At 48.1% G+C, this 27,656-nt stretch overlaps 1 long non-coding RNA gene across 1 annotated transcript in view; it reads left to right on the plus strand.

The window, feature by feature from the left end:
• LOC125774353 (uncharacterized) overlaps window positions 1-27,656 on the plus strand; it is a 65,781-nt gene that overhangs the window by 2,184 nt on the left and 35,941 nt on the right. Inside the window, exon 2 of the long non-coding RNA XR_007420837.1 lies at window positions 13,486-14,129. This is a non-coding gene — a long non-coding RNA (uncharacterized LOC125774353). The remainder of the gene's footprint in view (window positions 1-13,485; window positions 14,130-27,656) is intronic.

A 27,656-nucleotide genomic window follows, 5' to 3' on the forward strand; every position in this document is an offset into this window, starting at 1 on the left:
AAGGTGTCTTGGCTAAGGTGTCTTGGCTAATGTGTCTTGGCTAAGGTGTCTTGGCTAATGTGTCTTGGCTAAGGTGTCTTGGCTAAGGTGTCTTGGCTAATGTGTCTTGGCTAAGGTGTCTTGGCTAAGGTGTCTTGGCTAAGGTGTCTTGGCTAAGGTGTCTTGGCTAATGTGTCTCGGCTAATGTGTCTTGGCTAAGGTGTCTTGGCTAATGTGTCTCGGCTAAGGTGTCTTGGCTAAGGTGTCTTGGCTAAGGTGTCTTGGCTAATGTGTCTTGGCTAAGGTGTCTTGGCTAAGGTGTCTTGGCTAAGGTGTCTTGGCTAAGGTGTCTTGGCTAATGTGTCTCGGCTAAAGTGTCTTGGCTAAGGTGTCTTGGCTAAGGTGTCTTGGCTAATGTGTCTCGGCTAATGTGTCTTGGCTAAGGTGTCTTGGCTAATGTGTCTTGGCTAAGGTGTCTTGGCTAAGGTGTCTAGGCTAATGTGTCTTGGCTAAGGTGTCTTGGCTAAGGTGTCTTGGCTAATGTGTCTTGGCTAAAGTGTCTTGGCTTATGTGTCTCGGCTAAAGTGTCTTGGCTAAGGTGTCTTGGCTAAGGTGTCTTGGCTAATGTGTCTTGGCTAAGGTGTCTTGGCTAATGTGTCTTGGCTAAGGTGTCTTGGCTAAGGTGTCTTGGCTAATGTGTCTTGGCTAAGGTGTCTTGGCTAAGGTGTCTTGGCTAAGGTGTCTTGGCTAAGGTGTCTTGGCTAATGTGTCTCGGCTAATGTGTCTTGGCTAAGGTGTCTTGGCTAAGGTGTCTTGGCTAAGGTATCTTGGCTAATGTGTCTCGGCTAAGGTGTCTTGGCTAAGGTGTCTTGGCTAAGGTGTCTTGGCTAATGTGTCTTGGCTAAGGTGTCTTGGCTAAGGTGTCTTGGCTAAGGTGTCTTGGCTAAGGTGTCTTGGCTAATGTGTCTCGGCTAATGTGTCTTGGCTAAGGTGTCTTGGCTAAGGTGTCTTGGCTAATGTGTCTCGGCTAATGTGTCTTGGCTAAGGTGTCTTGGCTAATGTGTCTCGGCTAAGGTGTCTTGGCTAAGGTGTCTTGGCTAATGTGTCTCGGCTAAGGTGTCTTGGCTAATGTGTCTTGGCTAAGGTGTCTTGGCTAAGGTGTCTTGGCTAATGTGTCTTGGCTAAGGTGTCTTGGCTAAGGTGTCTTGGCTAAGGTGTCTTGGCTAAGGTGTCTTGGCTAAGGTGTCTTGGCTAATGTGTCTCGGCTAAGGTGTCTTGGCTAATGTGTCTCGGCTAAGGTGTCTTGGCTAAGGTGTCTTGGCTAAGGTGTCTTGGCTAAGGTGTCTTGGCTAAGGTGTCTTGGCTAAGGTGTCTTGGCTAAGGTGTCTTGGCTAATGTGTCTCGGGTAAGGTGTCTTGGCTAATGTGTCTCGGCTAAGGTGTCTCGGCTAAGGTGTCTTGGCTAAGGTGTCTTGGCTAAGGTTTCTTGGCTAATGTGTCTTGGCTAAAGTGTCTTGGCTAATGTGTATCGGCTAAAGTGTCTTGGCTAAGGTGTCTTGGCTAAGGTGTCTTGGCTAATGTGTCTTGGCTAAGGTGTCTTGGCTAAGGTGTCTTGGCTAATGTGTCTCGGCTAATGTGTCTTGGCTAAGGTGTCTTGGCTAAGGTGTCTTGGCTAAGGTGTCTTGGCTAAGCTGTCTTGGCTATTGTGTCTTGGCTAAGGTGTCTTGGCTAAGGTGTCTTGGCTAAGGTGTCTTGGCTAAGGTGTCTTGGCTAATGTGTCTCGGCTAAGGTGTCTTGGCTAATGTGTCTTGGCTAAAGTGTCTTGGCTAAGGTGTCTTGGCTAAGGTGTCTTGGCTAAGGTGTCTTGGCTAAGGTGTCTTGGCTAAGGTGTCTTGGCTAAGGTGTCTTGGCTAATGTGTCTCGGCTAAGGTGTCTTGGCTAAGGTGTCTTGGCTAAGGTGTCTTGGCTAATGTGTCTTGGCTAAAGTGTCTTGGCTAATGTGTCTCGGCTAAAGTGTCTTGGCTAAGGTGTCTTGGCTAATGTGTCTTGGCTAAGGTGTCTTGGCTAATGTGTCTTGGCTAAGGTGTCTTGGCTAAGGTGTCTTGGCTAAGGTGTCTTGGCTAAAGTGTCTCGGCTAATGTGTCTTGGCTAAGGTGTCTTGGCTAAGGTGTCTTGGCTTATGTGTCTTGGCTAAGGTGTCTTGGCTAATGTGTCTTGGCTAAGGTGTCTTGGCTAATGTGTCTTGGCTAAGGTGTCTTGGCTAATGTGTCTTGGCTAAGGTGTCTTGGCTAAGGTGTCTTGGCTAATGTGTCTTGGCTATGGTGTCTTGGCTAAGGTGTCTTGGCTAAGGTGTCTTGGCTAAGGTGTCTTGGCTAATGTGTCTCGGCTGATGTGTCTTGGCTAAGGTGTCTTGGCTAAGGTGTCTTGGCTAAGGTGTCTTGGCTAAGGTGTCTTGGCTAAGGTGTCTTGGCTAAGGTGTCTTGGCTAATGTGTCTCGGCTAATGTGTCTTGGCTAAGGTGTCTTGGCTAATGTGTCTCGGCTAAGGTGTCTTGGCTAATGTGTCTCGGCTAAGGTGTCTTGGCTAAGGTGTCTTGGCTAAGGTGTCTTGGCTAAGGTGTCTTGGCTAATGTGTCTTGGCTAAGGTGTCTTGGCTAATGTGTCTCGGCTAAGGTGTCTTGGCTAATGTGTCTCGGCTAAGGTGTCTTGGCTAAGGTGTCTTGGCTAATGTGTCTCGGCTAATGTGTCTTGGCTAAGGTGTCTTGGCTAATGTGTCTCGGCTAAGGTGTCTTGGCTAAGGTGTCTTGGCTAATGTGTCTCGGCTAAGGTGTCTTGGCTAATGTGTCTTGGCTAAGGTGTCTTGGCTAATGTGTCTTGGCTAAGGTGTCTTGGCTAAGGTGTCTTGGCTAAGGTGTCTTGGCTAAGGTGTCTTGGCTAAGATGTCTTGGCTAATGTGTCTTGGCTAAGGTGTCTTGGCTAATGTGTCTCGGCTAAGGTGCCTTGGCTAATGTGTCTCGGCTAAGGTGTCTTGGCTAAGGTGTCTTGGCTAAGGTGTCTTGGCTAAGGTGGCTTGGCTAAGGTGTCTTGGCTAAGGTGTCTTGGCTAAGGTGTCTTGGCTAAGGTGTCTTGGCTAATGTGTCTCGGCTAAGGTGTCTTGGCTAAGGTGTCTTGGCTAATGTGTCTTGGCTAAAGTGTCTTGGCTAATGTGTCTCGGCTAAAGTGTCTTGGCTAAGGTGTCTTGGCTAAGGTGTCTTGGCTAATGTGTCTTGGCTAAGGTGTCTTGGCTAAGGTGTCTTGGCTAAGGTGTCTTGGCTAATGTGTCTCGGCTAAGGTGTCTTGGCTAATGTGTCTTGGCTAAGGTGTCTTGGCTAAGGTGTCTTGGCTAAGGTGTCTTGGCTAATGTGTCTTGGCTAAGGTGTCTTGGCTAAGGTGTCTTGGCTAAGGTGTCTTGGCTAAGGTGTCTTGGCTAATGTGTCTCGGCTAAGGTGTCTTGGCTAATGTGTCTTGGCTAAAGTGTCTTGGCTAAGGTGTCTTGGCTAAGGTGTCTTGGCTAAGGTGTCTTGGCTAAGGTGTCTTGGCTAAGGTGTCTTGGCTAAGGTGTCTTGGCTAATGTGTCTCGGCTAAGGTGTCTTGGCTAATGTGTCTCGGCTAATGTGTCTCGGCTAAGGTGTCTTGGCTAAGGTGTTTTGGCTAAGGTGTCTTGGCTAATGTGTCTTGGCTAAAGTGTCTTGGCTAATGTGTCTCGGCTAAAGTGTCTTGGCTAAGGTGTCTTGGCTAAGGTGTCTTGGCTAATGTGTCTTGGCTAAGGTGTCTTGGCTAAGGTGTCTTGGCTAATGTGTCTCGGCTAATGTGTCTTGGCTAATGTGTCTTGGCTAATGTGTCTTGGCTAAGGTGTCTTGGCTAAGGTGTCTTGGCTAAGGTGTCTTGGCTAAGGTGTCTTGGCAAATGTGTCTCGGCTAATGTGTCTTGGCTAAGGTGTCTTGGCTAAGGTGTCTTGGCTAATGTGTCTTGGCTAAAGTGTCTTGGCTAAGGTGTCTTGGCTAAGGTGTCTTGGCTAAGGTGTCTTGGCTAAGGTGTCTTGGCTAAGGTGTCTTGGCTAATGTGTCTTGGCTAAAGTGTCTTGGCTAATGTGTCTCGGCTAATGTGTCTTGGCTAAGGTGTCTTGGCTAAGGTGTCTTGGCTAAGGTGTCTTGGCTAATGTGTCTCGGCTAAGGTGTCTTGGCTAAGGTGTCTTGGCTAAGGTGTCTTGGCTAATGTGTCTTGGCTAAGGTGTCTTGGCTAAGGTGTCTTGGCTAAGGTGTCTTGGCTAAGGTGTCTTGGCTAATGTGTCTCGGCTAATGTGTCTTGGCTAAGGTGTCTTGGCTAAGGTGTCTTGGCTAATGTGTCTTGGCTAATGTGTCTTGGCTAAGGTGTCTTGGCTAAGGTGTCTTGGCTAATGTGTCTTGGCTAAAGTGTCTTGGCTTAGGTGTCTTGGCTAATGTGTCTCGGCTAAGGTGTCTTGGCTAAGGTGTCTTGGCTAATGTGTCTTGGCTAAGGTGTCTTGGCTAATGTGTCTTGGCTAAGGTGTCTTGGCTAAGGTGTCTTGGCTAAGGTGTCTTGGCTAAGGTGTCTTGGCAAATGTGTCTCGGCTAATGTGTCTTGGCTAAGGTGTCTTGGCTAAGGTGTCTTGGCTAATGTGTCTTGGCTAAAGTGTCTTGGCTAAGGTGTCTTGGCTAAGGTGTCTTGGCTAAGGTGTCTTGGCTAAGGTGTCTTGGCTAAGGTGTCTTGGCTAATGTGTCTTGGCTAAGGTGTCTTGGCTAATGTGTCTCGGCTAAGGTGTCTTGGCTAATGTGTCTCGGCTAAGGTGTCTTGGCTAAGGTGTCTTGGCTAAGGTGTCTTGGCTAATGTGTCTTGGCTAAGGTGTCTTGGCTAAGGTGTCTTGGCTAAGGTGTCTTGGCTAAGGTGTCTTGGCTAATGTGTCTCGGCTAATGTGTCTTGGCTAAGGTGTCTTGGCTAAGGTGTCTTGGCTAAGGTGTCTTGGCTAATGTGTCTCGGCTAAGGTGTCTTGGCTAAGGTGTCTTGGCTAAGGTGTCTTGGCTAATGTGTCTTGGCTAAGGTGTCTTGGCTAAGGTGTCTTGGCTAATGTGTCTTGGCTAAAGTGTCTTGGCTTAGGTGTCTTGGCTAATGTGTCTCGGCTAATGTGTCTTGGCTAAGGTGTCTTGGCTAAGGTGTCTTGGCTAATGTGTCTTGGCTAAGGTGTCTTGGCTAATGTGTCTTGGCTAAGGTGTCTTGGCTAAGGTGTCTTGGCTAAGGTGTCTTGGCTAAGGTGTCTTGGCAAATGTGTCTCGGCTAATGTGTCTTGGCTAAGGTGTCTTGGCTAAGGTGTCTTGGCTAATGTGTCTTGGCTAAAGTGTCTTGGCTAAGGTGTCTTGGCTAAGGTGTCTTGGCTAAGGTGTCTTGGCTAAGGTGTCTTGGCTAAGGTGTCTTGGCTAATGTGTCTTGGCTAAGGTGTCTTGGCTAATGTGTCTCGGCTAAGGTGTCTTGGCTAATGTGTCTCGGCTAAGGTGTCTTGGCTAAGGTGTCTTGGCTAAGGTGTCTTGGCTAATGTGTCTTGGCTAAGGTGTCTTGGCTAAGGTGTCTTGGCTAAGGTGTCTTGGCTAAGGTGTCTTGGCTAATGTGTCTCGGCTAATGTGTCTTGGCTAAGGTGTCTTGGCTAAGGTGTCTTGGCTAAGGTGTCTTGGCTAATGTGTCTCGGCTAAGGTGTCTTGGCTAAGGTGTCTTGGCTAAGGTGTCTTGGCTAATGTGTCTTGGCTAAGGTGTCTTGGCTAATGCGTCTTGGCTAAGGTGTCTTGGCTAAGGTGTCTTGGCTAAGGTGTCTTGGCTAAGGTGTCTTGGCAAATGTGTCTCGGCTAATGTGTCTTGGCTAAGGTGTCTTGGCTAAGGTGTCTTGGCTAATGTGTCTTGGCTAAAGTGTCTTGGCTAAGGTGTCTTGGCTAAGGTGTCTTGGCTAAGGTGTCTTGGCTAAGGTGTCTTGGCTAATGTGTCTTGGCTAAGGTGTCTTGGCTAATGTGTCTTGGCTAAGGTGTCTTGGCTAAGGTGTCTTGGCTAAGGTGTCTTGGCTAATGTGTCTCGGCTAATGTGTCTTGGCTAAGGTGTCTTGGCTAAGGTGTCTTGGCTAATGTGTCTTGGCTAATGTGTCTTGGCAAATGTGTCTCGGCTAATGTGTCTTGGCTAAGGTGTCTTGGCTAAGGTGTCTTGGCTAAGGTGTCTTGGCTAAAGTGTCTCGGCTAATGTGTCTTGGCTAAGGTGTCTTGGCTAAGGTGTCTTGGCTTATGTGTCTTGGCTAAGGTGTCTTGGCTAATGTGTCTTGGCTAAGGTGTCTTGGCTAATGTGTCTTGGCTAAGGTGTCTTGGCTAATGTGTCTTGGCTAAGGTGTCTTGGCTAAGGTGTCTTGGCTAATGTGTCTTGGCTAAGGTGTCTTGGCTAAGGTGTCTTGGCTAAGGTGTCTTGGCTAAGGTGTCTTGGCTAATGTGTCTCGGCTAATGTGTCTTGGCTAAGGTGTCTTGGCTAAGGTGTCTTGGCTAAGGTGTCTTGGCTAAGGTGTCTTGGCTAAGGTGTCTTGGCTAAGGTGTCTTGGCTAATGTGTCTCGGCTAATGTGTCTTGGCTAAGGTGTCTTGGCTAATGTGTCTCGGCTAAGGTGTCTTGGCTAATGTGTCTCGGCTAAGGTGTCTTGGCTAATGTGTCTCGGCTAATGTGTCTCGGCTAAGGTGTCTTGGCTAAGGTGTTTTGGCTAAGGTGTCTTGGCTAATGTGTCTTGGCTAAAGTGTCTTGGCTAATGTGTCTCGGCTAAAGTGTCTTGGCTAAGGTGTCTTGGCTAAGGTGTCTTGGCTAATGTGTCTTGGCTAATGTGTCTTGGCTAAGGTGTCTTGGCTAATGTGTCTCGGCTAATGTGTCTTGGCTAATGTGTCTTGGCTAATGTGTCTTGGCTAAGGTGTCTTGGCTAAGGTGTCTTGGCTAAGGTGTCTTGGCTAAGGTGTCTTGGCAAATGTGTCTCGGCTAATGTGTCTTGGCTAAGGTGTCTTGGCTAAGGTGTCTTGGCTAATGTGTCTTGGCTAAAGTGTCTTGGCTAAGGTGTCTTGGCTAAGGTGTCTTGGCTAAGGTGTCTTGGCTAAGGTGTCTTGGCTAAGGTGTCTTGGCTAATGTGTCTTGGCTAAAGTGTCTTGGCTAATGTGTCTCGGCTAATGTGTCTTGGCTAAGGTGTCTTGGCTAAGGTGTCTTGGCTAAGGTGTCTTGGCTAATGTGTCTCGGCTAAGGTGTCTTGGCTAAGGTGTCTTGGCTAAGGTGTCTTGGCTAATGTGTCTTGGCTAAGGTGTCTTGGCTAAGGTGTCTTGGCTAAGGTGTCTTGGCTAAGGTGTCTTGGCTAATGTGTCTCGGCTAATGTGTCTTGGCTAAGGTGTCTTGGCTAAGGTGTCTTGGCTAATGTGTCTTGGCTAATGTGTCTTGGCTAAGGTGTCTTGGCTAAGGTGTCTTGGCTAATGTGTCTTGGCTAAAGTGTCTTGGCTTAGGTGTCTTGGCTAATGTGTCTCGGCTAAGGTGTCTTGGCTAAGGTGTCTTGGCTAATGTGTCTTGGCTAAGGTGTCTTGGCTAATGTGTCTTGGCTAAGGTGTCTTGGCTAAGGTGTCTTGGCTAAGGTGTCTTGGCTAAGGTGTCTTGGCAAATGTGTCTCGGCTAATGTGTCTTGGCTAAGGTGTCTTGGCTAAGGTGTCTTGGCTAATGTGTCTTGGCTAAAGTGTCTTGGCTAAGGTGTCTTGGCTAAGGTGTCTTGGCTAAGGTGTCTTGGCTAAGGTGTCTTGGCTAAGGTGTCTTGGCTAATGTGTCTTGGCTAAGGTGTCTCGGCTAAGGTGTCTTGGCTAATGTGTCTCGGCTAAGGTGTCTTGGCTAAGGTGTCTTGGCTAAGGTGTCTTGGCTAATGTGTCTTGGCTAAGGTGTCTTGGCTAAGGTGTCTTGGCTAAGGTGTCTTGGCTAAGGTGTCTTGGCTAATGTGTCTCGGCTAATGTGTCTTGGCTAAGGTGTCTTGGCTAAGGTGTCTTGGCTAAGGTGTCTTGGCTAATGTGTCTCGGCTAAGGTGTCTTGGCTAAGGTGTCTTGGCTAAGGTGTCTTGGCTAATGTGTCTTGGCTAAGGTGTCTTGGCTAAGGTGTCTTGGCTAAGGTGTCTTGGCTAAGGTGTCTTGGCTAATGTGTCTCGGCTAATGTGTCTTGGCTAAGGTGTCTTGGCTAAGGTGTCTTGGCTAATGTGTCTTGGCTAATGTGTCTTGGCTAAGGTGTCTTGGCTAAGGTGTCTTGGCTAATGTGTCTTGGCTAAAGTGTCTTGGCTTAGGTGTCTTGGCTAATGTGTCTCGGCTAATGTGTCTTGGCTAAGGTGTCTTGGCTAAGGTGTCTTGGCTAATGTGTCTTGGCTAAGGTGTCTTGGCTAATGTGTCTTGGCTAAGGTGTCTTGGCTAAGGTGTCTTGGCTAAGGTGTCTTGGCTAAGGTGTCTTGGCAAATGTGTCTCGGCTAATGTGTCTTGGCTAAGGTGTCTTGGCTAAGGTGTCTTGGCTAATGTGTCTTGGCTAAAGTGTCTTGGCTAAGGTGTCTTGGCTAAGGTGTCTTGGCTAAGGTGTCTTGGCTAAGGTGTCTTGGCTAAGGTGTCTTGGCTAATGTGTCTTGGCTAAGGTGTCTTGGCTAATGTGTCTCGGCTAAGGTGTCTTGGCTAATGTGTCTCGGCTAAGGTGTCTTGGCTAAGGTGTCTTGGCTAAGGTGTCTTGGCTAATGTGTCTTGGCTAAGGTGTCTTGGCTAAGGTGTCTTGGCTAAGGTGTCTTGGCTAAGGTGTCTTGGCTAATGTGTCTCGGCTAATGTGTCTTGGCTAAGGTGTCTTGGCTAAGGTGTCTTGGCTAAGGTGTCTTGGCTAATGTGTCTCGGCTAAGGTGTCTTGGCTAAGGTGTCTTGGCTAAGGTGTCTTGGCTAATGTGTCTTGGCTAAGGTGTCTTGGCTAATGTGTCTTGGCTAAGGTGTCTTGGCTAAGGTGTCTTGGCTAAGGTGTCTTGGCTAAGGTGTCTTGGCAAATGTGTCTCGGCTAATGTGTCTTGGCTAAGGTGTCTTGGCTAAGGTGTCTTGGCTAATGTGTCTTGGCTAAAGTGTCTTGGCTAAGGTGTCTTGGCTAAGGTGTCTTGGCTAAGGTGTCTTGGCTAAGGTGTCTTGGCTAATGTGTCTTGGCTAAGGTGTCTTGGCTAATGTGTCTTGGCTAAGGTGTCTTGGCTAAGGTGTCTTGGCTAAGGTGTCTTGGCTAATGTGTCTCGGCTAATGTGTCTTGGCTAAGGTGTCTTGGCTAAGGTGTCTTGGCTAATGTGTCTTGGCTAATGTGTCTTGGCAAATGTGTCTCGGCTAATGTGTCTTGGCTAAGGTGTCTTGGCTAAGGTGTCTTGGCTAAGGTGTCTTGGCTAAAGTGTCTCGGCTAATGTGTCTTGGCTAAGGTGTCTTGGCTAAGGTGTCTTGGCTTATGTGTCTTGGCTAAGGTGTCTTGGCTAATGTGTCTTGGCTAAGGTGTCTTGGCTAATGTGTCTTGGCTAAGGTGTCTTGGCTAATGTGTCTTGGCTAAGGTGTCTTGGCTAAGGTGTCTTGGCTAATGTGTCTTGGCTAAGGTGTCTTGGCTAAGGTGTCTTGGCTAAGGTGTCTTGGCTAAGGTGTCTTGGCTAATGTGTCTCGGCTAATGTGTCTTGGCTAAGGTGTCTTGGCTAAGGTGTCTTGGCTAAGGTGTCTTGGCTAAGGTGTCTTGGCTAAGGTGTCTTGGCTAAGGTGTCTTGGCTAATGTGTCTCGGCTAATGTGTCTTGGCTAAGGTGTCTTGGCTAATGTGTCTCGGCTAAGGTGTCTTGGCTAAGGTGTCTCGGCTAAGGTGTCTTGGCTAAGGTGTCTTGGCTAAGGTGTCTTGGCTAATGTGTCTTGGCTAAGGTGTCTTGGCTAATGTGTCTCGGCTAAGGTGTCTTGGCTAATGTGTCTCGGCTAAGGTGTCTTGGCTAAGGTGTCTTGGCTAATGTGTCTCGGCTAATGTGTCTTGGCTAAGGTGTCTTGGCTAATGTGTCTCGGCTAAGGTGTCTTGGCTAAGGTGTCTTGGCTAATGTGTCTCGGCTAAGGTGTCTTGGCTAATGTGTCTTGGCTAAGGTGTCTTGGCTAAGGTGTCTTGGCTAAGGTGTCTTGGCTAAGGTGTCTTGGCTAAGGTGTCTTGGCTAAGGTGTCTTGGCTAAGGTGTCTTGGCTAAGGTGTCTTGGCTAATGTGTCTTGGCTAAGGTGTCTTGGCTAATGTGTCTCGGCTAAGGTGTCTTGGCTAAGGTGTCTCGGCTAAGGTGTCTTGGCTAAGGTGTCTTGGCTAAGGTGTCTTGGCTAAGGTGTCTTGGCTAAGGTGTCTTGGCTAAGGTGTCTTGGCTAAGGTGTCTTGGCTAAGGTGTCTTGGCTAATGTGTCTCGGCTAAGGTGTCTTGGCTAAGGTGTCTTGGCTAAGGTGTCTTGGCTAATGTGTCTCGGCTAAGGTGTCTTGGCTAATGTGTCTTGGCTAAGGTGTCTTGGCTAAGGTGTCTTGGCTAAGGTGTCTTTTCTAATGTGTCTTGGCTAAGGTGTCTTGGCTAAGGTGTCTTGGCTAAGGTGTCTTGGCTAAGGTGTCTTGGCTAATGTGTCTCGGCTAAGGTGTCTTGGCTAATGTGTCTTGGCTAAAGTGTCTTGGCTAAGGTGTCTTGGCTAAGGTGTCTTGGCTAAGGTGTCTTGGCTAAGGTGTCTTGGCTAAGGTGTCTTGGCTAAGGTGTCTTGGCTAAGGTGTCTTGGCTAATGTGTCTCGGCTAAGGTGTCTTGGCTAATGTGTCTCGGCTAATGTGTCTCGGCTAAGGTGTCTTGGCTAAGGTGTTTTGGCTAAGGTGTCTTGGCTAATGTGTCTTGGCTAAAGTGTCTTGGCTAATGTGTCTCGGCTAAAGTGTCTTGGCTAAGGTGTCTTGGCTAAGGTGTCTTGGCTAATGTGTCTTGGCTAAGGTGTCTTGGCTAAGGTGTCTTGGCTAATGTGTCTCGGCTAATGTGTCTTGGCTAATGTGTCTTGGCTAATGTGTCTTGGCTAAGGTGTCTTGGCTAAGGTGTCTTGGCTAAGGTGTCTTGGCTAAGGTGTCTTGGCAAATGTGTCTCGGCTAATGTGTCTTGGCTAAGGTGTCTTGGCTAAGGTGTCTTGGCTAATGTGTCTTGGCTAAAGTGTCTTGGCTAAGGTGTCTTGGCTAAGGTGTCTTGGCTAAGGTGTCTTGGCTAAGGTGTCTTGGCTAAGGTGTCTTGGCTAATGTGTCTTGGCTAAAGTGTCTTGGCTAATGTGTCTCGGCTAATGTGTCTTGGCTAAGGTGTCTTGGCTAAGGTGTCTTGGCTAAGGTGTCTTGGCTAATGTGTCTCGGCTAAGGTGTCTTGGCTAAGGTGTCTTGGCTAAGGTGTCTTGGCTAATGTGTCTTGGCTAAGGTGTCTTGGCTAAGGTGTCTTGGCTAAGGTGTCTTGGCTAAGGTGTCTTGGCTAATGTGTCTCGGCTAATGTGTCTTGGCTAAGGTGTCTTGGCTAAGGTGTCTTGGCTAATGTGTCTTGGCTAATGTGTCTTGGCTAAGGTGTCTTGGCTAAGGTGTCTTGGCTAATGTGTCTTGGCTAAAGTGTCTTGGCTTAGGTGTCTTGGCTAATGTGTCTCGGCTAAGGTGTCTTGGCTAAGGTGTCTTGGCTAATGTGTCTTGGCTAAGGTGTCTTGGCTAATGTGTCTTGGCTAAGGTGTCTTGGCTAAGGTGTCTTGGCTAAGGTGTCTTGGCTAAGGTGTCTTGGCAAATGTGTCTCGGCTAATGTGTCTTGGCTAAGGTGTCTTGGCTAAGGTGTCTTGGCTAATGTGTCTTGGCTAAAGTGTCTTGGCTAAGGTGTCTTGGCTAAGGTGTCTTGGCTAAGGTGTCTTGGCTAAGGTGTCTTGGCTAATGTGTCTTGGCTAAGGTGTCTTGGCTAATGTGTCTTGGCTAAGGTGTCTTGGCTAAGGTGTCTTGGCTAAGGTGTCTTGGCTAATGTGTCTCGGCTAATGTGTCTTGGCTAAGGTGTCTTGGCTAAGGTGTCTTGGCTAATGTGTCTTGGCTAATGTGTCTTGGCAAATGTGTCTCGGCTAATGTGTCTTGGCTAAGGTGTCTTGGCTAAGGTGTCTTGGCTAAGGTGTCTTGGCTAAAGTGTCTCGGCTAATGTGTCTTGGCTAAGGTGTCTTGGCTAAGGTGTCTTGGCTAATGTGTCTTGGCTAAGGTGTCTTGGCTAATGTGTCTTGGCTAAGGTGTCTTGGCTAATGTGTCTTGGCTAAGGTGTCTTGGCTAAGGTGTCTTGGCTAATGTGTCTTGGCTAAGGTGTCTTGGCTAAGGTGTCTTGGCTAAGGTGTCTTGGCTAAGGTGTCTTGGCTAATGTGTCTCGGCTAATGTGTCTTGGCTAAGGTGTCTTGGCTAAGGTGTCTTGGCTAAGGTGTCTTGGCTAAGGTGTCTTGGCTAAGGTGTCTTGGCTAATGTGTCTCGGCTAATGTGTCTTGGCTAAGGTGTCTTGGCTAATGTGTCTCGGCTAAGGTGTCTTGGCTAATGTGTCTCGGCTAAGGTGTCTTGGCTAAGGTGTCTTGGCTAAGGTGTCTTGGCTAAGGTGTCTTGGCTAATGTGTCTTGGCTAAGGTGTCTTGGCTAATGTGTCTCGGCTAAGGTGTCTTGGCTAATGTGTCTCGGCTAAGGTGTCTTGGCTAAGGTGTCTTGGCTAATGTGTCTCGGCTAATGTGTCTTGGCTAAGGTGTCTTGGCTAATGTGTCTCGGCTAAGGTGTCTTGGCTAAGGTGTCTTGGCTAATGTGTCTCGGCTAAGGTGTCTTGGCTAATGTGTCTTGGCTAAGGTGTCTTGGCTAATGTGTCTTGGCTAAGGTGTCTTGGCTAAGATGTCTTGGCTAAGGTGTCTTGGCTAAGGTGTCTTGGCTAAGGTGTCTTGGCTAATGTGTCTTGGCTAAGGTGTCTTGGCTAATGTGTCTCGGCAAAGGTGTCTTGGCTAATGTGTCTCGGCTAAGGTGTCTTGGCTAAGGTGTCTTGGCTAAGGTGTCTTGGCTAAGGTGTCTTGGCTAAGGTGTCTTGGCTAAGGTGTCTTGGCTAAGGTGTCTTGGCTAAGGTGTCTTGGCTAAGGTGTCTTGGCTAAGGTGTCTCGGCTAAGGTGTCTTGGCTAAGGTGTCTTGGCTAAGGTGTCTTGGCTAATGTGTCTTGGCTAAAGTGTCTTGGCTAAGGTGTCTTGGCTAAGGTGTCTTGGCTAAGGTGTCTTGGCTAAGGTGTTTTGGCTAATGTGTCTTGGCTAAGGTGTCTTGGCTAAGGTGTCTTGGCTAATGTGTCTTGGCTAAGGTGTCTTGGCTAATGTGTCTCGGCTAAGGTGTCTTGGCTAAGGTGTCTTGGCTAATGTGTCTTGGCTAAAGTGTCTTGGCTAAGGTGTCTTGGCTAATGTGTCTCGGCTAAGGTGTCTTGGCTAAGGTGTCTTGGCTAATGTGTCTTGGCTAATGTGTCTCGGCTAATGTGTCTTGGCTAAGGTGTCTTGGCTAAGGTGTCTTGGCTAAGGTGTCTTGGCTAAGGTGTCTTGGCTAAGGTGTCTTGGCTAAGGTGTCTTGGCTAAGGTGTCTTGGCTAAGGTGTCTCGGCTAATGTGTCTTGGCTAAGGTGTCTTGGCTAATGTGTCTCGGCTAAGGTGTCTTGGCTAATGTGTCTTGGCTAAGGTGTCTTGGCTAAGGTGTCTTGGCCAAGGTGTCTTGGCTAATGTGTCTTGGCTAAGGTGTCTTGGCTAAGGTGTCTTGGCTAAGGTGTCTTGGCTAAGGTGTCTTGGCTAATGTGTCTCGGCTAATGTGTCTCGGCTAAGGTGTCTTGGCTAATGTGTCTTGGCTAAGGTGTCTTGGCTAATGTGTCTTGGCTAAGGTGTCTTGGCTAAGGTGTCTTGGCTAAGGTGTCTTGGCTAATGTGTCTTGGCTAAGGTGTCTTGGCTAAGGTGTCTTGGCTAAGGTGTCTTGGCTAAGGTGTCTTGGCTAATGTGTCTCGGCTAAGGTGTCTTGGCTAATGTGTCTCGGCTAATGTGTCTTGGCTAAGGTGTCTTGGCTAATGTGTCTCGGCTAAGGTGTCTTGGCTAAGGTGTCTTGGCTAATGTGTCTCGGCTAAGGTGTCTTGGCTAATGTGTCTTGGCTAAGGTGTCTTGGCTAATGTGTCTTGGCTAAGGTGTCTTGGCTAAGGTGTCTTGGCTAAGGTGTCTTGGCTAAGGTGTCTTGGCTAAGGTGTCTTGGCTAATGTGTCTTGGCTAAGGTGTCTTGGCTAATGTGTCTCGGCTAAGGTGTCTTGGCTAAGGTGTCTCGGCTAATGTGTCTTGGCAAAAGTGTCTTGGCTAAGGTGTCTTGGCTACGGTGTATTGGCTTAGGTGTATTGGCTTAGGTGTCTTGGCTAAGGTGTCTTGGCTAAGGTGTCTTGGCTAATGTGTCTTGGCTAAGGTGTCTTGGCTAAAGTGTCTTGGCTAAGGTGTCTTGGCTACGGTGTATTGCCTTAGGTGTCTTGGCTAAGGTGTCTTGGCTAAGGTGTCTTGGCTAATGTGTCTTGGCTAAAGTGTCTTGGCTTAGGTGTCTTGGCTAATGTGTCTCGGCTAAGGTGTCTTGGCTAAGGTGTCTTGGCTAATGTGTCTTGGCTAAAGTGTCTTGGCTAATGTGTCTTGGCTAAGGTGTCTTGGCTAAGGTGTCTTGGCTAATGTGTCTTGGCTAAGGTGTCTTGGCTAATGTGTCTCGGCTAAGGTGTCTTGGCTAATGTGTCTTGGCTAAGGTGTCTTGGCTAAGGTGTCTTGGCTAAGGTGTCTTGGCTAATGTGTCTTGGCTAATGTGTCTTGGCTAAAGTGTCTTGGCTAAGGTGTCTTGGCTACGGTGTATTGGCTTAGGTGTCTTGGCTAATGTGTCTTGGCTAAGGTGTCTTGGCTAAGGTGTCTTGGCTAATGTGTCTTGGCTAAGGTGTCTTGGCTAATGTGTCTTGGCTAAGGTGTCTTGGCTACGGTGTATTGGCTTAGGTGTCTTGGCTAAGGTGTCTTGGCTAAGGTGTCTTGGCTAAGGTGTCTTGGCTAATGTGTCTTGGCTAAAGTGTCTTGGCTTAGGTGTCTTGGCTAATGTGTCTCGGCTAAGGTGTCTTGGCTAAAGTGTCTTGGCTAAAGTGTCTTGGCTAATGTGTCTTGGCTAAAGTGTCTTGGCTAAGGTGTCTTGTCTACGGTGTATTGGCTTAGGTGTCTTGGCTAATGTGTCTTGGCTAAGGTGTATTGGCTAAGGTGTCTTGGCTAATGTGTCTTGGCTAAGGTGTCTTGGCTAAAGTGTCTTGGCTAAGGTGTCTTGGCTACGGTGTATTGGCTTAGGTGTCTTGGCTGAGGTGTCTTGGCTAAGGTGTCTCTGCTAAGGTGTCTTGGCTAATGTGTCTTGGCTAAAGTGTCTTGGCTTAGGTGTCTTGGCTAATGTGTCTCGGCTAAGGTGTCTTGGCTAAGGTGTCTTGGCTAATGTGTCTTGGCTAAAGTGTCTTGGCTAATGTGTCTTGGCTAAGGTGTCTTGGCTAAGGTGTCTTGGCTAATGTGTCTTGGCTAAGGTGTCTTGGCTAATGTGTCTCGGCTAAGGTGTCTTGGCTAATGTGTCTTGGCTAAGGTGTCTTGGCTAAGGTGTCTTGGCTAATGTGTCTCGGCTAAGGTGTCTTGGCTAATGTGTCTTGGCTAAGGTGTCTTGGCTAAGGTGTCTTGGCTAAGGTGTCTTGGCTAAGGTGTCTTGGCTAAGGTGTCTTGGCTAATGTGTCTTGGCTAAGGTGTCTTGGCTAAGGTGTCTTGGCTAAGGTGTCTTGGCTAATGTGTCTCGGCTAAGGTGTCTTGGCTAAGGTGTCTTGGCTTATGTGTCTTGGCTAATGTGTCTTGGCTAAGGTGTCTTGGCTAAGGTGTCTTGGCTAATGTGTCTCGGCTAAGGTGTCTTGGCTTATGTGTCTTGGCTAAGGTGTCTTGGCTAATGTGTCTTGGCTAATGTGTCTTGGCTAAGGTGTCTTGGCTAAGGTGTCTTGGCTAAGGTGTCTTGGCTAAGGTGTCTTGGCCAAGGTGTCTTGGCTAATGTGTCTCGGCTAAGGTGTCTTGGCTAATGTGTCTTGGCTAAGGTGTCTTGGCTAAGGTGTCTTGGCTAAGGTGTCTTGGCTAAGGTGTCTTGGCTAAGGTGTCTTGGCTAAGGTGTCTTGGCTAAGGTGTCTTGGCTAATGTGTCTCGGCTAAGGTGTCTTGGCTATTGTGTCTTGGCTAATGTGTCTTGGCTAAGGTGTCTTGGCTAAGGTGTCTTGGCTAAGGTGTCTTGGCTAATGTGTCTTGGCTAATGTGTCTCGGCTAAAGTGTCTTGGCTAAGGTGTCTTGGCTAAGGTGTCTTGGCTAAAGTGTCTTGGCTAAGGTGTCTTGGCTAAGGTGTCTTGGCTAATGTGTCTCGGCTAAGGTGTCTTGGCTAAGGTGTCTTGGCTAAGGTGTCTTGGCTAATGTGTCTTGGCTAATGTGTCTCGGCTAAGGTGTCTTGGCTAAGGTGTCTTGGCTAAGGTGTCTTGGCTAAGGTGTCTTGGCTAATGTGTCTTGGCTAAGGTGTCTTGGCTAATGTGTCTTGGCTAAGGTGTCTTGGCTATTGTGTCTTGGCTAAAGTGTCTTGGCTAAGGTGTCTTGGCTAAGGTGTCTTGGCTAATGTGTCTCGGTTAAAGTGTCTTGGCTAAGGTGTCTTGGCTAAGGTGTCTTGGCTAATGTGTCTTGGCTAATGTGTCTTGGCTAAGGTGTCTTGGCTAAGGTGTCTTGGCTAATGTGTCTCGGCTTAAGTGTCTTGCCTAATGTGTCTCGGCTAAGGTGTCTTGGCTAATGTGTCTTGGCTAAGGTGTCTTGGCTAAGGTGTCTTGGCTAAGGTGTCTTGGCTAATGTGTCTCGGCTAAGGTGTCTTGGCTATTGTGTCTTGGCTAAGGTGTCTTGGTTAAGGTGTCTTGGCTAAGGTGTCTTGGCTAAGGTGTCTTGGCTAATGTGTCTTGGCTAATGTGTCTTGGCTAATGTGTCTTGGCTAAAGTGTCTTGGCTAAGGTGTCTTGGCTAAGGTGTCTTGGCTAATGTGTCTTGGCTAAGGTGTCTTGGCTAATGTGTCTTGGCTAAGGTGTCTTGGCAAATGTGTTTTGGCTAAGGTGTCTTGGCTAATGTGTCTTGGCTAAGGTGTCTTGGCTAAGGTGTCTTGGCTAATGTGTCTCGGCTAAGGTGTCTTGGCAAATGTGTCTTGGCTAAGGTGTCTTGGCTAAGGTGTCTTGGCTAATGTGTCTTGGCTAAGGTGTCTTGGCTAATGTGTCTTGGCTAAGGTGTCTTGGCTAATGTGTTTTGGCTAAGGTGTCTTGGCTAATGTGTCTTGGCTAAGGTGTCTTGGCTAAGGTGTCTTGGCTAATGTGTCTCGGCTAAGGTGTCTTGGCTAAGGTGTCTTGGCTAAGGTGTCTTGGCTAAGGTGTCTTGGCTAAGGTGTCTTGGCTAATGTGTCTTGGCTAAGGTGTCTTGGCTAAGGTGTCTTGGCTAATGTGTCTTGGCTAAGGTGTCTTGGCTAATGTGTCTTGGCTAAGGTGTCTTGGCTACGGTGTCTTGGCTAAGGTGTCTTGGCTAAGGTGTCTTGGCTAATGTGTCTTGGCTAAGGTGTCTTGGCTAAGGTGTCTTGGCTAATGTGTCTCGGCTAATGTGTCTTGGCTAAAGTGTCTTGGCTAAGGTGTCTTGGCTAATTTGTCTCGGCTAAGGTGTCTTGGCTAAGGTGTCTTGGCTAAGGTGTCTTGGCTAAGGTGTCTTGGCTAATGTGTCTTGGCTAAGGTGTCTTGGCTAAGGTGTCTTGGCTAATGTGTCTCGGCTAAGGTGTCTTGGCTAAAGTGTCTTGGCTAAGGTGTCTTGGCTAAGGTGTCTTGGCTAATGTGTCTTGGCTAATGTGTCTTGGCTAAGGTGTCTTGGCTAAGGTGTCTTGGCTAATGTGTCTCGGCTAAGGTGTCTTGGCTTATGTGTCTTGGCTAAGGTGTCTTGGCTAATGTGTCTTGGCTAATGTGTCTTGGCTAAGGTGTCTTGGCTAAGGTGTCTTGGCTAAGGTGTCTTGGCTAAGGTGTCTTGGCTAAGGTGTCTTGGCCAAGGTGTCTTGGCTAATGTGTCTCGGCTAAGGTGTCTTGGCTAATGTGTCTTGGCTAAGGTGTCTTGGCTAAGGTGTCTTGGCTAAGGTGTCTTGGCTAAGGTGTCTTGGCTAATGTGTCTCGGCTAAAGTGTCTTGGCTAAGGTGTCTTGGCTAAGGTGTCTCGGCTAAGGTGTCTTGGCTAAAGTGTCTTGGCTAATGTGTCTTGGCTAAGGTGTCTTGGCTAATGTGTCTTGGCTAAGGTGTCTTGGCTAATGTGTCTCGGCTAAGGTGTCTTGGCTAATGTGTCTTGGCTAAGGTGTCTTGGCTAAGGTGTCTTGGCTAATGTGTCTCGGCTTAGGTGTCTTGGCTAATGTGTCTTGGCTAAGGTGTCTTTGCTAAGGTGTCTTGGCTAAGGTGTCTTGGCTAAGGTGTCTTGGCTAAGGTGTCTTGGCTAATGTGTCTTGGCTAATGTGTCTTGGCTAAGGTGTCTTGGCTAAGGTGTCTTGGCTAATGTGTCTCGGCTAAGGTGTCTTGGCTAAGGTGTCTTGGCTAATGTGTCTTGGCTAATGTGTCTTGGCTAAGGTGTCTTGGCTAAGGTGTCTTGGCTAATGTGTCTCGGCTAAGGTGTCTTGGCTTATGTGTCTTGGCTAAGGTGTCTTGGCTAATGTGTCTTGGCTAATGTGTCTTGGCTAAGGTGTCTTGGCTAAGGTGTCTTGGCTAAGGTGTCTTGGCTAAGGTGTCTTGGCTAAGGTGTCTTGGCCAAGGTCTCTTGGCTAATGTGTCTCGGCTAAGGTGTCTTGGCTAATGTGTCTTGGCTAAGGTGTCTTGGCTAAGGTGTCTTGGCTAAGGTGTCTTGGCTAATGTGTCTTGGCTAAGGTGTCTTGGCTAAGGTGTCTTGGCTAATGTGTCTCGGCTAAGGTGTCTTGGCTATTGTGTCTTGGCTAAGGTGTCTTGGCTAAGGTGTCTTGGCTAAGGTGTCTTGGCTAATGTGTCTCGGCTAAAGTGTCTTGGCTAAGGTGTCTTGGCTAAGGTGTCTTGGCTAAAGTGTCTTGGCTAAGGTGTCTTGGCTAAGGTGTCTTGGCTAATGTGTCTCGGCTAAAGTGTCTTGGCTAAGGTGTCTTGGCTAAGGTGTCTTGGCTAAGGTGTCTTGGCTAATGTGTCTCGGCTAAGGTGTCTTGGCTGAGGTGTCTTGGCTAATGTGTCTTGGCTAAGGTGTCTTGGCTAATGTGTCTTGGCTAAGGTGTCTTGGCTAATGTGTCTTGGCTAAGGTGTCTTGGCTATTGTGTCTTGGCTAAAGTGTCTTGGCTAAGGTGTCTTGGCTAAGGTGTCTTGGCTAATGTGTCTCGGCTAAAGTGTCTTGGCTAAGGTGTCTTGGCTAAGGTGTCTTGGCTAATGTGTCTTGGCTAATGTGTCTTGGCTAAGGTGTCTTGGCTAAGGTGTCTTGGCTAATGTGTCTCGGCTTAAGTGTCTTGGCTAAGGTGTCTTGGCTAAGGTGTCTTGGCTAATGTGTCTCGGCTAAGGTGTCTTGGCTAAGGTGTCTTGGCTAATGTGTCTTGGCTAATGTGTCTTGGCTTAGGTGTCTTGGCTAAGGTGTCTTGGCTAATGTGTCTCGGCTAAGGTGTCTTGGCTTATGTGTCTTGGCTAAGGTGTCTTGGTTAATGTGTCTTGGCTAATGTGTCTTGGCTAAGGTGTCTTGGCTAAGGTGTCTTGGCTAAGGTGTCTTGGCTAAGGTGTCTTGGCTAAGGTGTCTTGGCCAAGGTGTCTTGGCTAATGTGTCTCGGCTAAGGTGTCTTGGCTAATGTGTCTTGGCTAAGGTGTCTTGGCTAAGGTGTCTTGGCTAAGGTGTCTTGGCTAAGGTGTCTTGGCTAAGGTGTCTTGGCTAACGTGTCTCGGCTAAAGTGTCTTGGCTAAGGTGTCTTGGCTTAGGTGTCTCGGCTAAGGTGTCTTGGCTAAAGTGTCTTGGCTAATGTGTCTTGGCTAATGTGTCTTGGCTAATGTGTCTTGGCTAAGGTGTCTTGGCTAATGTGTCTCGGCTAAGGTGTCTTGGCTAATGTGTCTTGGCTAAGGTGTCTTGGCTAAGGTGTCTTGGCTAATGTGTCTCGGCTAAAGTGTCTTGGCTAAGGTGTCTTGGCTAAGGTGTCTTGGCTAAAGTGTCTTGGCTAAGGTGTCTTGGCTAAGGTGTCTTGGCTAATGTGTCTCGGCTAAAGTGTCTTGGCTAAGGTGTCTTGGCTAAGGTGTCTTGGCTAATGTGTCTTGGCTAAGGTGTCTTGGCTAATGTGTCTTGGCTAAGGTGTCTTGGCTAATGTGTCTTGGCTAAGGTGTCTTGGCTATTGTGTCTTGGCTAAAGTGTCTTGGCTAAGGTGTCTTGGCTAAGGTGTCTTGGCTAATGTGTCTCGGCTAAAGTGTCTTGGCTAAGGTGTCTTGGCTAAGGTGTCTTGGCTAATGTGTCTTGGCTAAGGTGTCTAGGCTAATGTGTCTTGGCTAAGGTGTCTTGGCTATTGTGTCTTGGCTAAGGTGTCTTGGCTAAGGTGTCTTGGCTAAGGTGTCTTGGCTGAGGTGTCTTGGCTAATGTGTCTCGGCTAATGTGTCTTGGCTATTGTGTCTTGGCTAAGGTGTCTTGGTTAAGGTGTCTTGGCTAAGGTGTCTTGGCTAAGGTGTCTTGGCTAATGTGTCTTGGCTAATGTGTTTTGGCTAAGGTGTCTTGGCTAATGTGTCTTGGCTAAGGTGTCTTGGCTAAGGTGTCTTGGCTAATGTGTCTCGGCTAAGGTGTCTTGGCTAATGTGTCTTGGCTAAGGTGTCTTGGCTAAGGTGTCTTGGCTAAGGTGTCTTGGCTAAAGTGTCTCGGCTAAAGTATCTTGGCTAAGGTGTCTTCTCTAAGGTGTCTTGGCTAAAGTGTCTTGGCTAAGGTGTCTTGGCTAATGTGTCTCGGCTAAAGTGTCTTGGCTAAGGTGTCTTGGCTAAGGTGTCTTGGCTAAGGTGTTTTGGCTAATGTGTCTCGGCTAAGGTGTCTTGGCTAAGGTGTCTTGGCTAATGTGTCTCGGCTAAGGTGTCTTGGCTAATGTGTCTTGGCTAAGGTGTCTTGGCTAATGTGTCTTGGCTAAGGTGTTTTGGCTATTGTGTCTTGGCTAAAGTGTCTTGGCTAAGGTGTCTTGGCTAAGGTGTCTTGGCTTATGTGTCTCGGCTAAAGTGTCTTGGCTAAGGTGTCTTGGCTAAGGTGTCTTGGCTAATGTGTCTCGGCTAAGGTGTCTTGGCTATTGTGTCTTGGCTAAGGTGTCTTGGCTAAGGTGTCTTGGCTAAGGTGTCTTGGCTAAGGTGTCTTGGCTAAGGTGTCTTGGCTAATGTGTCTCGGCTAAGGTGTCTTGGCTAATGTGTCTTGGCTAAAGTGTCTTGGCTAAGGTGTCTTGGCTAAGGTGTCTTGGCTAAGGTGTCTTGGCTAAGGTGTCTTGGCTAAGGTGTCTTGGCTAAGGTGTCTTGGCTAAGGTGTCTTGGCTAAGGTGTCTTGGCTAAGGTGTCTTGGCTAATGTGTCTCGGCTAATGTGTCTTGGCTAAGGTGTATTGGCTAAGGTGTCTTGGCTAAGGTGTCTTGGCTAATGTGTCTCGGCTAAGGTGTCTTGGCTAAGGTGTCTTGGCTAAGGTGTCTTGGCTAATGTGTCTTGGCTAAGGTGTCTTGGCTAAGGTGTCTTGGCTAAGGTGTCTTGGCTAAGGTGTCTTGGCTAATGTGTCTCGGCTAATGTGTCTTGGCTAATGTGTCTTGGCTAAGGTGTCTTGGCTAAGGTGTCTTGGCTAATGTGTCTTGGCTAAAGTGTCTTGGCTTAGGTGTCTTGGCTAATGTGTCTCGGCTAAGGTGTCTTGGCTAAGGTGTCTTGGCTAATGTGTCTTGGCTAAGGTGTCTTGGCTAATGAGTCTTGGCTAAGGTGTCTTGGCTAAGGTGTCTTGGCTAAGGTGTCTTGGCTAAGGTGTCTTGGCAAATGTGTCTCGGCTAATGTGTCTTGGCTAAGGTGTCTTGGCTAAGGTGTCTTCGCTAAGGTGTCTCGGCTAAAGTGTCTTGGCTAAGGTGTCTTGGCTAAGGTGTCTTGGCTAAGGTGTCTTGGCTAAGGTGTCTTGGCTAATGTGTCTTGGCTAAGGTGTCTTGGCTAATGTGTCTTGGCTAAGGTGTCTTGGCTAAGGTGTCTTGGCTAAGGTGTCTTGGCTAAGGTGTCTTGGCTAATGTGTCTCGGCTAATGTGTCTTGGCTAAGGTGTCTTGGCTAAGGTGTCTTGGCTAATGTGTCTTGGCTAAGGTGTCTTGGCTAAGGTGTCTTGGCTAAGGTGTCTTGGCTAAGGTGTCTTGGCTAATGTGTCTTGGCTAATGTGTCTTGGCTAAGGTGTCTTGGCTAAGGTGTCTTGGCTAATGTGTCTCGGCTAAGGTGTCTTGGCTAAGGTGTCTTGGCTAAGGTGTCTTGGCTAATGTGTCTTGGCTAAGGTGTCTTGGCTAAGGTGTCTTGGCTAATGTGTCTCGGCTAAGGTGTCTTGGCTTATGTGTCTTGGCTAAGGTGTCTTGGCTAATGTGTCTTGGCTTATGTGTCTTGGCTAAGGTGTCTTGGCTAAGGTGTCTTGGCTAAGGTGTCTTGGCTAAGGTGTCTTGGCTAAGGTGTCTTGGCCAAGGTGTCTTGGCTAATGTGTCTCGGCTAAGGTGTCTTGGCTAATGTGTCTTGGCTAAGGTGTCTTGGCTAAGGTGTCTTGGCTAAGGTGTCTTGGCTAAGGTGTCTTGGCTAATGTGTCTTGGCTAAGGTGTCTTGGCTAAGGTGTGTTGGCTAATGTGTCTCGACTAAGGTGTCTTGGCTATTGTGTCTTGGCTAAGGTGTCTTGGCTAAGGTGTCTTGGCTAAGGTGTCTTGGCTAATGTGTCTCGGCTAAAGTGTCTTGGCTAAGGTGTCTTGGCTAAGGTGTCTTGGCGAAAGTGTCTTGGCTAAGGTGTCTTGGCTAAGGTGTCTTGGCTAATGTGTCTCGGCTAAGGTGCCTTTGCTAAGGTGTCTTGGCTAAGGTGTCTTGGCTAAGGTGTCTTGGCTAATGTGTCTCGGCTAAGGTGTCTTGGCTGAGGTGTCTTGGCTAATGTGTCTTGGCTAAGGTGTCTTGGCTAATGTGTCTTGGCTAAGGTGTCTTGGCTATTGTGTCTTGGCTAAAGTGTCTTGGCTAAGGTGTCTTGACTAAGGTGTCTTGGCTAATGTGTCTCGGCTAAAGTGTCTTGGCTAAGGTGTCTTGGCTAAGGTGTCTTGGCTAATGTGTCTTGGCTAATGTGTCTTGGCTAAGGTGTCTTGGCTAAGGTGTCTTGACTAATGTGTCTCGGCTTAAGTGTCTTGCCTAATGTGTCTCGGCTAAGGTGTCTTGGCTAATGTGTCTTGGCTAAGGTGTCTTGGCTAAGGTGTCTTGGCTGAGGTGTCTTGGCTAATGTGTCTCGGCTAAGGTGTCTTGGCTATTGTGTCTTGGCTAAGGTGTCTTGGTTAAGGTGTCTTGGCTAAGGTGTCTTGGCTAAGGTGTCTTGGCTAATGTGTCTTGGCTAATGTGTTTTGGCTAAGGTGTCTTGGCTAATGTGTCTTACCTAAGGTGTCTTGGCTAAGGTGTCTTGGCTAATGTGTCTCGGCTAAGGTGTCTTGGCTAATGTGTCTTGGCTAAGGTGTCTTGGCTAAGGTGTCTTGGCTAAGGTGTCTTGGCTAATGTGTCTTGGCTAAGGTGTCTTGGCTAAGGTGTCTTGGCTAAGGTGTCTTGGCTAATGTGTCTCGGCTAAGGTGTCTTGGCTAAGGTGTCTTGGCTAATGTGTCTTGGCTAATGTGTCTTGGCTAAGGTGTCTTGGCTAATGTGTCTCGGCTAATGTGTCTTGGCTAAGGTGTCTTGGCTAATGTGGCTTGGCTAATGTGTCTTGGCTAATGTGTCTTGGCTAAGGTGTCTTGGCTAAGGTGTCTTCTCTAAGGTGTCTTGGCTAAGGTGTCTTGGCTAAGGTGTCTTGGCTAAGGTGTCTTGGCTAATGTGTCTCGGCTAAGGTGTCTTGGCTATTGTGTCTTGGCTAAGGTGTCTTGGCTAAGGTGTCTTGGCTAAGGTGTCTTGGCTAAGGTGTCTTGGCTAAAGTGTCTCGGCTAAGGTGTCTTGGCTAAGGTGTCTTGGCTAATGTGTCTCGGCTAAGGTGTCTTGGCTAATGTGTCTTGGCTAAGGTGTCTTGGCTAATGTGTCTTGGCTAAGGTGTCTTGGCTATTGTGTCTTGGCTAAAGTGTCTTGGCTAAGGTGTCTTGGCTAAGGTGTCTTGGCTAAGGTGTCTTGGCTAAGGTGTCTTGGCTAATGTGTCTCGGCTAATGTGTCTTGGCTAAGGTGTCTTGGCTAATATGTCTTGGCTAATGTGTCTTGGCTAATGTGTCTTGGCTAAGGTGTCTTGGCTAAGGTGTCTTGGCTAAGGTGTCTTGGCTAAGGTGTCTTGGCTAAGGTGTCTTGGCTAAGGTGTCTTGGCTAAGGTGTCTTGGCTAATGTGTCTCGGCTAAGGTGTCTTGGCTATTGTGTCTTGGCTAAGGTGTCTTGGCTAAGGTGTCTTGGCTAAGGTGTCTTGGCTAAGGTGTCTTGGCTAAGGTGTCTTGGCTAAAGTGTCTCGGCTAAGGTGTCTTGGCTAAGGTGTCTTGGCTAATGTGTCTCGGCTAAGGTGTCTTGGCTAATGTGTCTTGGCTAAGGTGTCTTGGCTAATGTGTCTTGGCTAAGGTGTCTTGGCTAAGGTGTCTTGGCTAAAGTGTCTTGGCTAAGGTGTCTTGGCTAAGGTGTCTTGGCTAATGTGTCTCGGCTAAAGTGTCTTGGCTAAGGTGTCTTGGCTGAGGTGTCTTGGCTAAGGTGTTTTGGCTAATGTGTCTCGGCTAAGGTGTCTTGGCTAAGGTGTCTTGGCTAATGTGTCTCGGCTAAGGTGTCTTGGCTAATGTGTCTTGGCTAAGGTGTCTTGGCTAATGTGTCTTGGCTAAGGTGTCTTGGCTATTGTGTCTTGGCTAAAGTGTCTTGGCTAAGGTGTCTTGGCTAAGGTGTCTTGGCTTATGTGTCTCAGCTAAAGTGTCATGGATAAGGTGTCTTGGCTAAGGTGTCTTGGCTAAGGTGTCTTGGCTAAGGTGTCTTGGCTAAGGTGTCTTGGCTATTGTGTCTTGGCTAAGGTGTCTTGGCTAAGGTGTCTTAGCTAAGGTGTCTTGGCTAAGGTGTCTTGGCTAAGGTGTCTCGGCTAAAGTGTCTTGGCTAAGGTGTCTCGGCTAAGGTGTCTTGGCTAATGTGTCTTGGCTAAAGTGTCTTGGCTAAGGTGTCTTGGCTAAGGTGTCTTGGCTAAGGTGTCTTGGCTAAGGTGTCTTGGCTAAGGTGTCTTGGCTAAGGTGTCTTGGCTAATGTGTCTCGGCTAAGGTGTCTTGGCTAAGGTGTCTTGGCTAAGGTGTCTTGGCTAATGTGTCTTGGCTAAAGTGTCTTGGCTAATGTGTCTCGGCTAAAGTGTCTTGGCTAAGGTGTCTTGGCTAAGGTGTCTTGGCTAATGTGTCTTGGCTAAGGTGTCTCGGCTAATGTGTCTTGGCTAAGGTGTCTTGGCTTAGGTTTCTTGGCTAATGTGTCTTGGCTAAGGTGTCTTGGCTAAGGTGTCTTGGCTAAGGTGTCTTGGCTAAGGTGTCTTGGCTAATGTGTCTCGGCTAATGTGTCTTGGCTAAGGTGTCTTGGCTAAGGTGTCTTGGCTAATGTGTCTCGGCTAAGGTGTCTTGGCTAAGGTGTCTTGGCTAAGGTGTCTTGGCTAATGTGTCTTGGCTAAGGTGTCTTGGCTAAGGTGTCTTGGCTAAGGTGTCTTGGCTAAGGTGTCTTGGCTAATGTGTCTCGGCTAATGTGTCTTGGCTAAGGTGTCTTGGCTAAGGTGTCTTGGCTAATGTGTCTTGGCTAATGTGTCTTGGCTAATGTGTCTTGGCTAAGGTGTCTTGGCTAATGTGTCTTGGCTAAAGTGTCTTGGCTTAGGTGTCTATGCTAATGTGTCTCGGCTAAGGTGTCTTGGCTAAGGTGTCTTGGCTAATGTGTCTTGGCTAAGGTGTCTTGGCTAATGTGTCTTGGCTAAGGTGTCTTGGCTAAGGTGTCTTGGCTAAGGTGTCTTGGCTAAGGTGTCTTGGCTAATGTGTCTCGGCTAATGTGTCTTGGCTAAGGTGTCTTGGCTAAGGTGTCTTGGCTAATGTGTCTCGGCTAAAGTGTCTTGGCTAAGGTGTCTTGGCTAAGGTGTCTTGGCTAAGGTGTCTTGGCTAAGGTGTCTTGGCTAATGTGTCTTGGCTAAGGTGTCTTGGCTAATGTGTCTTGGCTAAGGTGTCTTGGCTAAGGTGTCTTGGCTAAGGTGTCTTGGCTAAGGTGTCTTGGCTAATGTGTCTCGGCTAATGTGTCTTGGCTAAGGTGTCTTGGCTAAGGTGTCTTGGCTAATGTGTCTTGGCTAATGTGTCTTGGCTAAGGTGTCTTGGCTAAGGTGTCTTGGCTAAGGTGTCTTGGCTAAAGTGTCTTGGCTAAGGTGTCTTGGCTAAGGTGTCTTGGCTAAGGTGTCTTGGCTAAGGTGTCTTGGCTAAGGTGTCTTGGCTAAGGTGTCTTGGCTAATGTGCCTCGGCTAATGTGTCTTGGCTAAGGTGTCTTGGCTAAGGTGTCTTGGCTAATGTGTCTTGGCTAATGTGTCTTGGCTAAGGTGTCTTGGCTAAGGTGTCTTGGCTAATGTGTCTTGGCTAAAGTGTCTTGGCTTAGGTGTCTTGGCTAATGTGTCTCGGCTAAGGTGTCTTGGCTAAGGTGTCATGGCTAATGTGTCTTGGCTTAAGTGTATTGGCTCATGTGTCTCGGCTAAAGTGTCTTGGCTAAGGTGTCTTGGCTAAGGTGTCTTGGCTAAGGTGTCTTGGCAAATGTGTCTCGGTTAATGTGTCTTGGCTAAGGTGTCTTGGCTAATGTGTCTTGGCTAAAGTGTCTTGGCTTAGGTGTCTTGGCTAATGTGTCTCGGCTAAGGTGTCTTGGCTAAGGTGTCTTGGCTAATGTGTCTTGGCTAAGGTGTCTTGGCTAATGTGTCTTGGCTAAGGTGTCTTGGCTAAGGTGTCTTGGCTAATGTGTCTCGGCTAATGTGTCTTGGCTAAGGTGTCTTGGCTAAGGTGTCTTGGCTAATGTGTCTTGGCTAAAGTGTCTTGGCTTAGGTTTCTTGGCTAATGTGTCTTGGCTAAGGTGTCTTGGCTAAGGTGTCTTGGCTAAGGTGTCTTGGCTAAGGTGTCTTGGCTAAGGTGTCTTGGCTAATGTGTCTCGGCTAATGTGTCTTGGCTAAGGTGTCTTGGCTAAGGTGTCTTGGCTAATGTGTCTTGGCTAATGTGTCTTGGCTAAGGTGTCTTGGCTAAGGTGTCTTGGCTAATGTGTCTTGGCTAAAGTGTCTTGGCTAAGGTGTCTTGGCTAATGTGTCTTGGCTAAAGTGTCTTGGCTAAGGTGTCTTGGCTAATGTGTCTTGGCTAAGGTGTCTTGGCTAAGGTGTCTTGGCTAATGTGTCTTGGCTAAGGTG

This window comes from Anopheles funestus, unplaced genomic scaffold (assembly GCF_943734845.2).
Source record: "Anopheles funestus unplaced genomic scaffold, idAnoFuneDA-416_04 scaffold_74_ctg1, whole genome shotgun sequence".
NCBI classification, from domain to species: Eukaryota; Metazoa; Arthropoda; class Insecta; order Diptera; family Culicidae; genus Anopheles; species Anopheles funestus.